Source organism: Bombyx mori, chromosome 26 (assembly GCF_030269925.1).
Source record: "Bombyx mori chromosome 26, ASM3026992v2".
In the NCBI taxonomy this organism is placed as follows: domain Eukaryota; kingdom Metazoa; phylum Arthropoda; class Insecta; order Lepidoptera; family Bombycidae; genus Bombyx; species Bombyx mori.
The window spans coordinates 2,318,558-2,331,078 of NC_085132.1; the positions used below are offsets into that span (position 1 = coordinate 2,318,558).

At 38.0% G+C, this 12,521-nt stretch overlaps 1 protein-coding gene across 1 annotated transcript in view; it reads right to left on the reverse strand.

Annotated features, from left to right (window-relative positions):
* LOC101735980 (facilitated trehalose transporter Tret1-2 homolog) overlaps nt 1–12,521 on the reverse strand; it is a 35,126-nt gene that overhangs the window by 15,650 nt on the left and 6,955 nt on the right. The gene's annotated exons all lie outside the window — the stretch shown is intronic.

The following is a 12,521-nucleotide window of genomic DNA, read 5'->3' on the forward strand; positions in this document are numbered from 1 at the left end:
GGACGATCTCACAGCCCACCTGGTGTTAGTGGTAACTGGAGCCCATAGACATCTACAACGTAAATGCGCCACCCATCTTGAGATGTAAGTTCTAAGGTCTCAAGTATAGTTACAACGGCTGCCCCACCCTTCAAACCGAAACGCATTACTGCTTCACGGCAGAAATAAGCAGGGTGGTGATACCTACCCGCGCGGACTCTCAAGAGGTCCTACCACCAGTAAACTACAAGTAAATACGTTTAAATGACAAATGTATTGGCGAACCTTGGGATCCTTATGCTAATTAAGATAAGTGCACAAACCATTAACGTTTGAACGTAACTGCGGTGTGAATTATTTGTTTGTCGTATTTATGTGAATTAATTATGAGGAAAATGTGAATACGGTGAATCGCATACCGGCCTCGCGGTCAAACGAAATGTGTTTTTTCTTCCATTCAATGACTCTTTTACTTTATAATCGTTTTAAAGGGACAGATTCAAATCAAATCAAATTTTTTTTATTTAACACTAGCTGACCCGGCAGACTTCGTAGTGCCTCAACCGATAAATAAAAGACCGACGGGGAACACATCAAAGGAAAAACAAAATTGTTATTTTTATTTAATTCCGAACATTTTCATATTTACCTACCTTTTAAACCTTCTCTGGACTTCCACAAATAATTCAAAACCAAAATTAGCCAAATCGGTTCAGCCGTTCTAGAGTTTTAGCGAGACTAACGAACAGCAATTCATTTTTATATATAGAGATAAAAGATAAATAAATAAATATAAATATTTACTAACAATCACGCCACGTTAACTAGTCCCGTGCTAAGTTCGTAAAGAACTTGTGTTACAAGTACCAGATAACGGAAATAAATATATTTTTATTATACACATACATATATTCAATATACACCCATAACCCTGGAAATGAAAGTACACAATTGCTGAACGTCAAAAAACTACCGCCAATTCACAAAAACTAGCCTCCGTCCTGAGAAGAACTGGCGAGCAACTCAGCGGGCATGTCTTTTTTTTTAAATATTAGATTGTTATTTTTTAAATATTAATTTTTACAAGATATATTATAACGTAACAATTATTGCAATATTGAAGTACCCGGAGCGAGCAACTCATTCCCATGATTCGAAATGATTTGCACTTTTTCAATACATTTATATGTACGTCATGACGAATGTTTATTTATTTTTATATTTTAAATCACGCACGGTCATCCGGCCCCAATTTAGGATACCCTGTGTTATCTACGTGAACGCATTAATACGTGAAGCAAAAACTTTGTACTCCTTTTTACGAAAATTGCGCGGACGGAGGAGTATGAAATTTCCCACACTTATAGAGAATATGGAGAAGGAGTGCAGTATAATAATATATTTTAAAGTATGCATAAAAATCACTTCAGTGAGCCGCGTAGGGCACCGGTGACCTACATGGTGGTGAACGTGTTAAGTCCGCATCGGTAAAGCCTTCGTCAAACAGAACGCGTACTTAGCGCGCGTCAGAGAGCTAAACTAACGCCGCGCTATGACGCCGCGATGTGTTGTACTACTATGGTAACATACCATCAAACAGAGCGCCATCGCTATAGCGCTTATAGCGCTGGCGCTCTGTGTGACGGTATGTTACCACAGTATTATATCACATCTCGGCGTCATAGCGTAGGGCTCTGATGCGCGCTAATTACGCGTTCTGTTTGACGAAGCCTTTAGTGTCAAAGTTATGCCTATATCGACCGTGAAGCAGCTACGCGTTCAGTGTGCTTAGTGTTAGTTTTTAACGTTCTCGTTAGCGTTAAAGTTAACTCAAATTTGTATGCAGTTGGAACAGCGCCCCTAGCGACAAACGTAGGCAAGCGTTCCAACTCCATACAAATTTAAGGTAACTTTTACGCTATCGAGAACGTTAAAAACGGGACGCCTGGCAGATGTGAAACATCGACATTATTTTGTAAAAGTAATATGCAGAAAAGAACAGATTGTGATAGAAACTAAATATGTCATAATGATAAAATAAAATATTACGAAAAAATAATTTGTTTTCAAGTAAAACACAGGTTATATATATTGTAGTAAACAACACTGTATACACTACGGAGTATACACTATAGGTATCCGAGCTCAGCGTAGCGAGAGAGATGGCTTAGCGCCGGATCGAGTGGGAGAGAATCGCACAGTCGATTGCGCACGACGACGCGTCGCCACGGCATGCGTCGCCACGCCAGAAATCGGTTTTACGTGCGGCTATAGATGTTTCACATCAAAAAACTCGCACTAAGCACACTGTACGTCAAGCACGAAAATCTGTCGAATTCGTAATGTAAATGTATCGAGTCTTCGATACGAAAACGGATCATTACATTCGATGGTAGTACTCGATAGTCAGTCTTCGAGATTTACGTTACCGTATGTCAAAACAATTTTCGTGCTCTCGATTATAAGTTTCGAGTTTCGAGAACATGACGAATCGATTGCGAAACGAAAGTGAGTAAATTCATTCGTGGCTACTGAAACTAATTCTTTTTACGGCTGGTAGATAGGGGCGCTGTTTTACATCCTATATATTTTTTCTCGATAGCGATACAAATAGTGTTTCGATAGTCATTCGTGCTCGCTCCTCCGGTACGAAGGTCGGGACAGCGTTATGCAACAGTCGAGAGTTCAAAGTCACACTATGTGACGGTCGTGTTTACATTGTGACGCCCATGAACTTTAGTGATTTAGAAATCCTTAACGGTGGTGGAAGGTATTCATGTAGCACCACCATTCAATTGGGGGCGCGTGACAACCGTTTGATCGATGAATAAGGCAGCGGTTATAATAGAGATGGTTCCAACTTGAGGTCTGAAAACGGGGCGACATTCAAATTGATGTCTATGGCCTCAGTGGCTGATATTGATTAGTCGGGTCGTGGGCTCGTTGGCACGTCGAAATCTATACAAGTTGAGATTTCAATAGCATTTTTTTTAGATTCAACATGATGATGACTGCTCCACATCCACTGCTGACATAGGTTTTTCCGACCTATGCTGATAGCCTTGGGAGGCTATTTCAGCTTCGTCTTAACGTGTAGGTGAGCTCACGGGGCTCAAACCGAAAGTGTTACTAGCACTGGCCCTAGCAAGAGCAGTTTTCGCAGAAGACCCGCTGAGAAGATCCGGCGAGAAACTCAGTGGGCTGTGTCTACGGGAAGACACAGGTCTTGCCCAAGCTACGCCAGCATGATCGGTATTGCGTCGTCCGTATCCGATTCCTACGACCTTCTGCAGATCACCGGTCCACCTCAAAACGCCATTTACAATTTTAAAAATAAAAACACTTATTATATTCAAATAAAGCCATTTGTTTAACTTGAACAAATGCGACAATGGTGACCGAAATTCATTATCGATTCAATTCTAGAGTGCATTGAGGTTTTGAAAAAAAAAAAACAATGAAACGACAATTAAAAAAAGGGGATAAACATGATACCGGCTCGACAAACAAAGTACCGTTTGACAAACAAGAAAAAAAAAACACCGCTCTTCACAATCTGCCACATTACTGATGTGCAAATGTTTGCCTTAGAATGCTAATAAACGATAAGTGCCATGTTTCACGTTTGAAAATATTTGAAGCATTGTTCTAATTGATAATAATAATGTGCTAGTTTATAATGTGATGATAATCTTAGCGAAATTCGACTTGGGTCTCGAAGTATAGTCCTTGAATGAACCAGTGTCCCAAGCCTCGAAATCGCCTAATTTGGGTTGAGGTTACGTTTGAATTTAATATTCCAGTTGGGACATAATTTAATAACTCATTTTCTATCACGTGAAATCTTATGAATTTATGTATCTGTCTCTTTTTACTGTCGCTTTTTCGTTTCATCGATTTTCGAATCATAACGACGCTAAGAAACTTATCACTTAAAAAAAAAGAAGGTAAGAATAGAATAATTAAATTCTGTTTTCAATTGTCTAAATTGGCCCGGTTGCTCGATGTCTGGCCACCCCAGTCGGCGCTCACTTCGATGACCATAGGCCTACGTAACCAAGCGCTTTCTCTCCGGGCCATTAAAAGCGCTAATTATGACATGAAAATCTGTTTATCGGAAATGTTCGTTTTTGTAGACACATGGATAAGCTATGAAGCGTTTCGAGTGCTTGTAATGTCGATGCGTAATGGATGAGATTATAGAACTTAACCAAAAGTAAAAGCCTACAGTTTGTTGAGTATCGATTTGTTAATAAGGGCAGTCGACACAACAACTTTTTTTTTTATTGCCCTTGTAGGCAGACGAGCATACGGCCCACCTGATGGTGAGTGGTTACCGTCGCCCATGGACTTCAGCAATGTCAGGAGCAGAGCCAAGCCGCTGCCTATCTCTGCCCATTTCTGTCGATTTATCGATTATCGGAATGAAATGAAATTTAAGCGTTCTGCGTAACAAACAATATTTCAATGAGTGAAATTCTATATGGTTTATGTGATATTTTTGCAACTTAACACGAGAGCCATTTAATGTTTAAAATTTCGGAAAAAAAATATCATAACAAAAAAACTTCTTCAGCTATTTCAACGGGGTAAACTTGATTGAAGTTCAATTAAAAAAAAGATGTGTAGCGTCGTGGGACACCGGATAGGAACGAAGTTCCTTATTATAAAAATATTAATTTTAAGTTCTATTCGAGGTATAAAGAAGTGTATTGCGCAAACGAACGCTCTTAGATCGTGGTCAATGAATGATAAAAAAATATGTTATTTTTTGTACGTTATTACAAAGTTAAGTCGTGCACTGTGTGCATTACTAATTTATACGTTATTACAAAGTTAAGTCGTACACTGTGTGCATTAATAATAAAAATCTTACGTTATGGACGTTTTTTCCCGGTTAGTGTACCTCTCCGCATCGTCCCACAAGGAACTTCGTTCCAACATTGTTATTTTAATTTTTTTTAATTATACTCGATAATCTCATTAATTAAGGCAGCGGCTTGGCTCTGCCCCTGGCATTGCTGAAGTCCATGGGCGACGGTAACCACTCACCATCAGGTGGGCCGTATGCTCGTCTGCCTACAAGGGCAATAAAAAAAAATTTATTAAATAATTTTATTTTTTTATTTCTACATTTCCTATTATAATTCTTAATATAATAATAACCGTCATCACGTAGACTTTACATTAGACACTGTATAGCCATCATACCAAGACTAAACATAAATATTAAAAATCTTACGTTACGGACATTTTTTTCCCGGTAAGGGTACCCCTCGGCATCGTCCCATAAGGAACTTAGTTCCAACAACTCAAACTGATGATGTTAATATCAAATAAAATGCACCTTTAATTACAAAGATAAATGTCGCGTATAAAGCGTAATGTTGTTTAAACCAAAAGACTTTTCGTCTTTCGGGAGAAAGAGGGATCTCGATTTAAGAAACTCTAGTTCCCAGCTGCTGTTTGTTGGAAAAATCACCATTTATTCAACTGAAGTCTTTGTCCTTTAATCTCAGAACAAGAGAAATAACAAAGAAAGGATTAACTCATTCACGAGTTTGCTTCCAGTAAAGCGTCATCATTAAATGAGGCGAGATTACACAAGGTACTAAGACATGGGCTAATTACAATACATTTGTCCTTTTTTACGTCAATTGCTTAAAGAATGTGTCTTTTAAATTAATAATAATACTTAACGAAGTAATGTTAATAAAACCGCTTAATTTCTTTCTAAAAATTATTTTTCAATAAATTATTCTGCCGTGAAGCAGTAATGCGTTTCGATTTGAAGGGTGGGGCAGCCGTTGTAACTATACTTGAGACTTTAGAACTTATATCTCAAGGTAGGTGGCGCATTAACGTTGTAGATGTCTATGGGCTCCAGTAACCACTTAACACTAGGTGGGCTGTGAGCTCGTCCACCCATCTAAGCAATAAAAAAAAAACATTAATTTTGCCTTTCAAATAGCTATCGATGTATTTCCGTCGAGAGCTCACAATTGTATTGAATATCACACGACAAGTGACGTATTCGTGGAATGACATAATTTTGATATTCACGACCGGTCGGACGGATTTTAGATTAACAATTGGACGCGATTAGTGGCGATGCGATAGCCCGCTAGTTTTAAATAAAAAGTTTAGAATTTCATTTATGAAGTCGTCGTGGCCTAAAGGATAAGACGTCCGGTGCATTCGTATCTAGCGATGCAACGGTGTTCGAATCCCGCAGGCGGGTACCAATTTTTCTAATTGAAATACGTACTCAACAAATGTTAACGATTTACTTCCACGGTGAAGGAATAACATTGTGTAATAAAAATCAAAACCGCAAAATTTGTAATTTGCGTAATTACTGGTGGCAGGACCTCTTGTGTGACCACCACACCGCCTATTTCTGCCGTGAAGCAATAATGCGTTTCGGTTTGAAGGGCGGAACAGCCGTTGTAACTATACTGAAACCTTAGAACTTATATCTCGAGGTGGGTGGTGCATTTACGTTGTGATGTCTATGGGCTCCAGTAACCACTTAACACCAGGTGGGCTATGAGCTTGTCCACCCATCTAAGCAATAAAAAAAACATTCAAATAATTTATAGGTTAACAAATAATAAATAGACGTGATCACTAGCAATGCGATCAGATAGATTCCAGGGCCCGCTAATTTTAAGTAAATTTAAGTTTAGAATTTAAATAAAACAATATTTTTATTAAACACTAGCTGACCCGGCAGACTTCGTAGTGCCTCAATCGATAAATAAAAGACTTAAACTTCTGCATAAAATAAACTTAAAAAAAAAGCAAAAGGAATCCGTCCGACGGGGGACACATCAAAGGGAAAACAAAATTGTTATTTTAATTTAATTCCGAACATTTTCATATTTATCTACCTTTTAAACCTTTTCTGGACTTTCACAAATAATTCAAGACCAAAATTAGCAAAATCGGTCCAGCCGTTCTCCAGTTTTAGCGAGACTAACGAACAGCAATTCATTTTTATATATCGACGCTTGAAAGGCAAACGTGACTAAGCGAGAATGCGTGAACTTTACAGTAGACTAATTTAAAGTTGAAATACCTGAAAACAAAAATTATCTTAACGAATCTAGCTGTAGTAGAATCTAGCTAGTAGCTGTAGGATTGAAATGATTTTAATAGACCTAGAAATATATATTTTTTGCGCATCGAATATGTTTATTGCCTATCATTTATGTACAAAGCAGTTTGCCTTTCAAGCGTCGGATATATAGATAGATAGATAATAATATAACGTTTACGCAAACTTCTCTACATAGTTGTGTACACAAATGTAAGACGCTAGACCTAAAGCAAATATTTGAGTAGAATCGATCATAATTTTTCTGATTATTCAGTTTGATAACGCGAATATGATCGGTAGATACGATCTGCAAATATAAGCCGACGAAACATTATTTAAAGATATCAAAGAAGAGATTACGTTATAATACTCATTGTAAAAATGAATATTTAAATAAAATCTAATATTTTTTATTATTATCTAATATTAAAAAAAAAAGACATTCCCGCTGAATTTCTTGCCAGTTCTTCTCAGGACGGAGGCTAGTTTTTGTGAATTGGCGGTAGTTCTTTTTGACGTTCAACAAAGTATGTACTTTCATTTATGTTGAATATGTTTTTTTTATTTCATTTGGTTTGAGAAATATAACAATAATAAAATCAAAGATGGCTACCTTTTGTTGCGCGATCACGCAAGCTATGTTTTTATTACTGATACTAGTTTAAATAAATTACATTATTTATTTAATCTGTCAATCACTTGATTTTCACTATATCATTATAGCTGTGTTTTAAATAAATATATCCTCCTCCTTGCCTCGTATTCCTCACTGCTGAGGGTCGTGACCAACCTTTTGTATCACCTTCGCACGCACGATCTTTTTCCATCTATTCTTGTCTCTGGCGAATAGAACAGACAAGGCTGTATGGGCTTAGATCCTCTTGCCTTTCTTAATAAGGTTGTAGTGTTGACCGCGTTAACCCCCTACCTCATCCGAGTTCTGACCCCGGAGGGGATCGGATGTCGGGTGTAAGAGTGCAGGGGAGTCGTTTAGTGGGTGGGCCCTAAAATCTTTGGGCCCGCGGTCTGCTCGCAACACCATGCAGATCTTTAAGTCTCACATACCCCGCGCGCCCCTTATGTGCGCGGGAACCTCGTAGGAGGTACGGCCTCCAGAACGAAAAAAAAAAAGGGCCCTCCTCATTATGTGCTCCCCATAGGCGTTGAAAGGAATGGGCGATAAAATACAACCTAGGCGTACTCCTTTGCGAAATTTAAATGTTTTTGAGGTTGTTCTATCGACTCTTACGACTGCCTGACTTGAGCCATACAAGCGATGAGATGATTTGGTACCCCAACTTCTTGTAGAATCCTCCATAAACAACTCCAGTTGACACAGTGGAACGCCTTGCTATAGTCGACTACAAAAGGCTACTACCAGATAAGTGGGCAATATACATATTTGTTATGAGCCGTGGTTTTACAGCGCTGACTTACATTTATACCTCTTGGTTCGAGTATGCTAACGACACTCAACGATATCTGGACCGGGCTTTCGATATCACGATAAAAACGGCTACCGTTTGATGACATAATCCAGCGCCGAACACCTGATAAACTATATGATGCGGCAGTAAATCGTATTGACGGCTGATCTATAGACTTTAATGCGGCTGCTACCGTTCGTGAAAAACGATAATAGCATCTACATAATCCGGCTGTTCCGGTTGTAGATGTATTAAGTCATTGTTACTGGAACGGTCATATTGAAGGTTAAGTAAAGAGTACTTAAATTAAATAATGCGTCTCTAGTTATTTATAATTCTACGGCTTACTTGTGATGTAATAGAATTAAATGCCAAAACAATTATCGTTTCGCGTGAGACAGGGTTTTCTGTCGCAAAGCATTCGTTCATTCGCAAGTAATTCGTCCCGGTTTGAAAGGTGAGTAGCCATTATACGATTATGAGGCAGTCTTATCCCGGTCATGGTCAAGGGATTGAGGCCGCAAGCTACCGTCATTATAGAGGTCTGGCAACAGGAGGAAGGGTCTGTGACCGAGGCCGTCGTTGTCTCCCGGACGTAAGCTGGAAGAGCAACCCAGTCGGCGGGGTGTCGCGTTCTGACCTAGCAGGGTATCCCGGAACACCAGCGTCACCACCCAGATGGCCTGACGGGAAAACGAACTGCCGTGGATCTGGTTGTAGTGTAAACACTAGCGGTCAATCACGAAACCCGTCTTACTCTGCCTGGGTTCTACCTAAGTTTGACGGCGGGTGAGAGAGTGCAAAGGCAGTCTTTTGGTAGGTAGGCGTTTAAAACTTCCTTCAGTTGCTCCCAACATCTGCAGACCGTAAAAACCCCCATACCCTACCACAAACTAAGGTTCTAAACTTCATTCGGGTCCTCCTCCAACAAAACACATCCTTTCCGATGATTTTTCCTGATTTATCCTTAATTGTCGACTTCGTTTTCGTCTAATTTGATGATCGGGACAATGTGGCCAATTCTTCCTAGATATGCAAAGAATCTTATCTTTTACTCATTAAACTGTAATCCAATCAATTTTCCTTGTCACGTTTACTGTCTGTACGTGAAATTATCTCATTTAATATGTTACTGCATCGTCAGGGTCATTGTGCGCTTTCCGCTTTCAATACTCTAGAACTTTTTGGACCTAACTGTGATGTGTTCTACGAGCAATGTGGTGTGTCTACTGCCACTTCAGCTACACCATTCTGAAAGCTATGTCGGACACTTTGATTCTCCTGTAACTCTTGTATTTCTTTATTCGATGTAGGTTTAGAATATGCTCTTTGACTAGTTAGTGCTTAAATTGTATAGAGAAGGGTTTGACGTTTACGATACAATGGTATTCCTTCGTCATGGTAGAGGTCTGCCTTTTTCTTAGAAAAAAATGTTGGCGCTCTTAAATTCCAATCTAGACACGGTCGCTAAACGAAATACGAGCAAACCGAACTTAAGAATTTTGTATTTACTAATGACTAGTTAAATCCGCGAACTTTGCTGGTCAAATTTGATAGAGCTTTGATCCAGAATAACTCAGGATCTTCTGCAAGGCCAAACTAAAGAGTGAGTTAGTTCACTCGGTTAAACAGGTTTGGATTAACCTAACCTTGGATTGAAGAAATGGAAAACAGACACAAACTAATACATATTGCGACACAACAAAAACAAATTACCTTTAATTACTGAAGCTACAAGGAAAACAGTGAAATCATCAAATACGTACAACCCAAGCACTTACAAGGAAATCTGGAAGATTCTACAAAAAGTCCTCTGAATAATGCAATTATTAGAAATTTCAAAAAACCCATTCAGGTCGTAACAACGATTAGTGTGCACAGAATGATCTCAATTTAACCAAGAATCAATGAATTAATTGACCCGGCTAAAAAGGAACGAATGAAAGAAATACGTGTAATGAATTTACTCTCGCGTCAATGTTCAATGGCCAGAGCAATTGCGCTGTTAAATGAATTTCTGTTCAAAACCCAGGATGCTGACGTGTTTGCTGATAGTTGGGGAATACTTTTGTCTAAAATAATGTTATTTTTAGCATAATAATATTACTTATCTATATATATAAAAATAAATTGCTGTTCGTTAGTCTCGCTGAAAATTGGAGAACGGCTGGACCGATTTGGCTAATTTTGGTCTTGAATTATTTGGGGAAGTCCAGAGTAGGTTTAAAATGTAGATACCCGAACTGGTTCCTAATATAGCCTACCAGCAACTTTAACTTCAAATAAAATCTTTCACTCGATATGTAAATCAGCTTATAAATAATTCAGATTAGCATTACAGACGTCAAGGGCATTGTGACGTCACAAATTACGTAGGTACCTATTTATTCATAACAGTATTGTTTCCATTTCTAAAGGAATAAATTTATTGTCATTATTTTACTCGTAAAACGATTGTTCTTTTGTGCAATGGACACAAAAACAGATACGTGAATTCTCGCTTCGATACGTCTTATCATTTATTTATTTATTCAATTCAATACAAAGTCAGGCTTACAGTTTGCACCAAAACGCCTAACTCGTTAACACAAAAAACATTATTAAAATTATTAAGTATTATCTGACCCGGCAGACTTCGTAGTGCCTCAATAGATAAATAAAATACCTAAACTTTTGTATAAAATAAACTTAAAACAAACAAAAGGAATCCGTCCGACGGGGGACACATCAAAGGAAAAACAAAATTGTTATTTTTATTTTTAATTCCGAGCATTTGCATATTTTTTAAACCTTTTAAACCTTCTCTGGACTTTCACAAGTAATTCAAGACCAAAATTAGCCAAATCGGTCCAGCCGTTCCCGAGTTTTAGCGAGACTAATGAACAGCAATTCATTTTTATATATGTAGATTATAGATATATATTAAACGCACTCAGCTTTCTTTCTTTTTTTCCCTCCACTTCGTATAAACGGTTTTTTCTTTGATTTCTATTCACTACAGAGTCAAGGCACAAAATTAAATCGATTTTTTTTTTTAAATAATTCTATTGATTACTTTATCTTAACACTACTACTTACGGAATTTTCGACTATCAATGCAAAAGCTATAAGGTCGAATATTATTGGCAAGTCAAATTAATAGTTGTTGCAGGTTTTATCAAAGCAGGTTTTCGGTATTGATTTAATCAGCTATTTTATTTTTGTTGGCCTTGTTATCTATTGACCCAATTGTAAACCACAGCTTACTTTTTGGCGGGAACTCGAATAGTGAGGTAATAGCTTTTTTTGATTAATTTAGTACTTCTTCGTGTAACATTGGTGGCTTTTTAATCATTCAAATAAAAGTGCACCAGTATAGGTTAATATAACGAAATCGCCGCCATAAATTCTTGGGTTCTCCCAAAAGGTCTATAGAAATTGCTGTAAATTCCCGTAATTTTACGGAGATATATAATAATTTTTCATTTCACCTCACAAAACCATTTCATCGAACTTTTTCTTAAAATCACGATCATTCAAATCAAATAATTAAAAAAACAATGAAATTTGTTTCATTTCACTTCATTTCGTTACGTTCCGTTTCATGTTACCTAAGATCATAACCCAAATAAAAATTTGGCTAAAAGGTCAGAATCCAGACAGTTACATAAGTAAAATAAAAATAGACTTTTTTTTTTATTTGGTTCTCTGTTGTTATGCAGTAAATAAAATACATAGATCACACGCAAGCGAAGGCCACTACCCACACGAAAGCAAACTCAATTGTATTGCATAACGGTCGCAGTGGAACGTCATTCCTCTCCGAGCAAAATCTGGAATAGCTAGCAGGGTACAACTCACGGAACACTTTAACACACACACACACATATATATTATTGTTTAGATGGGTGTACGAGCTCACAGCCCACCTGGTGTTAAGTGGTTACTGGAGCCCATAGGCATTCACAACGTGAATGCGCCACCCATCTTGAGATATAAGTTCTAAGGTCTCAAGTATAGTTACAACGGCGGCC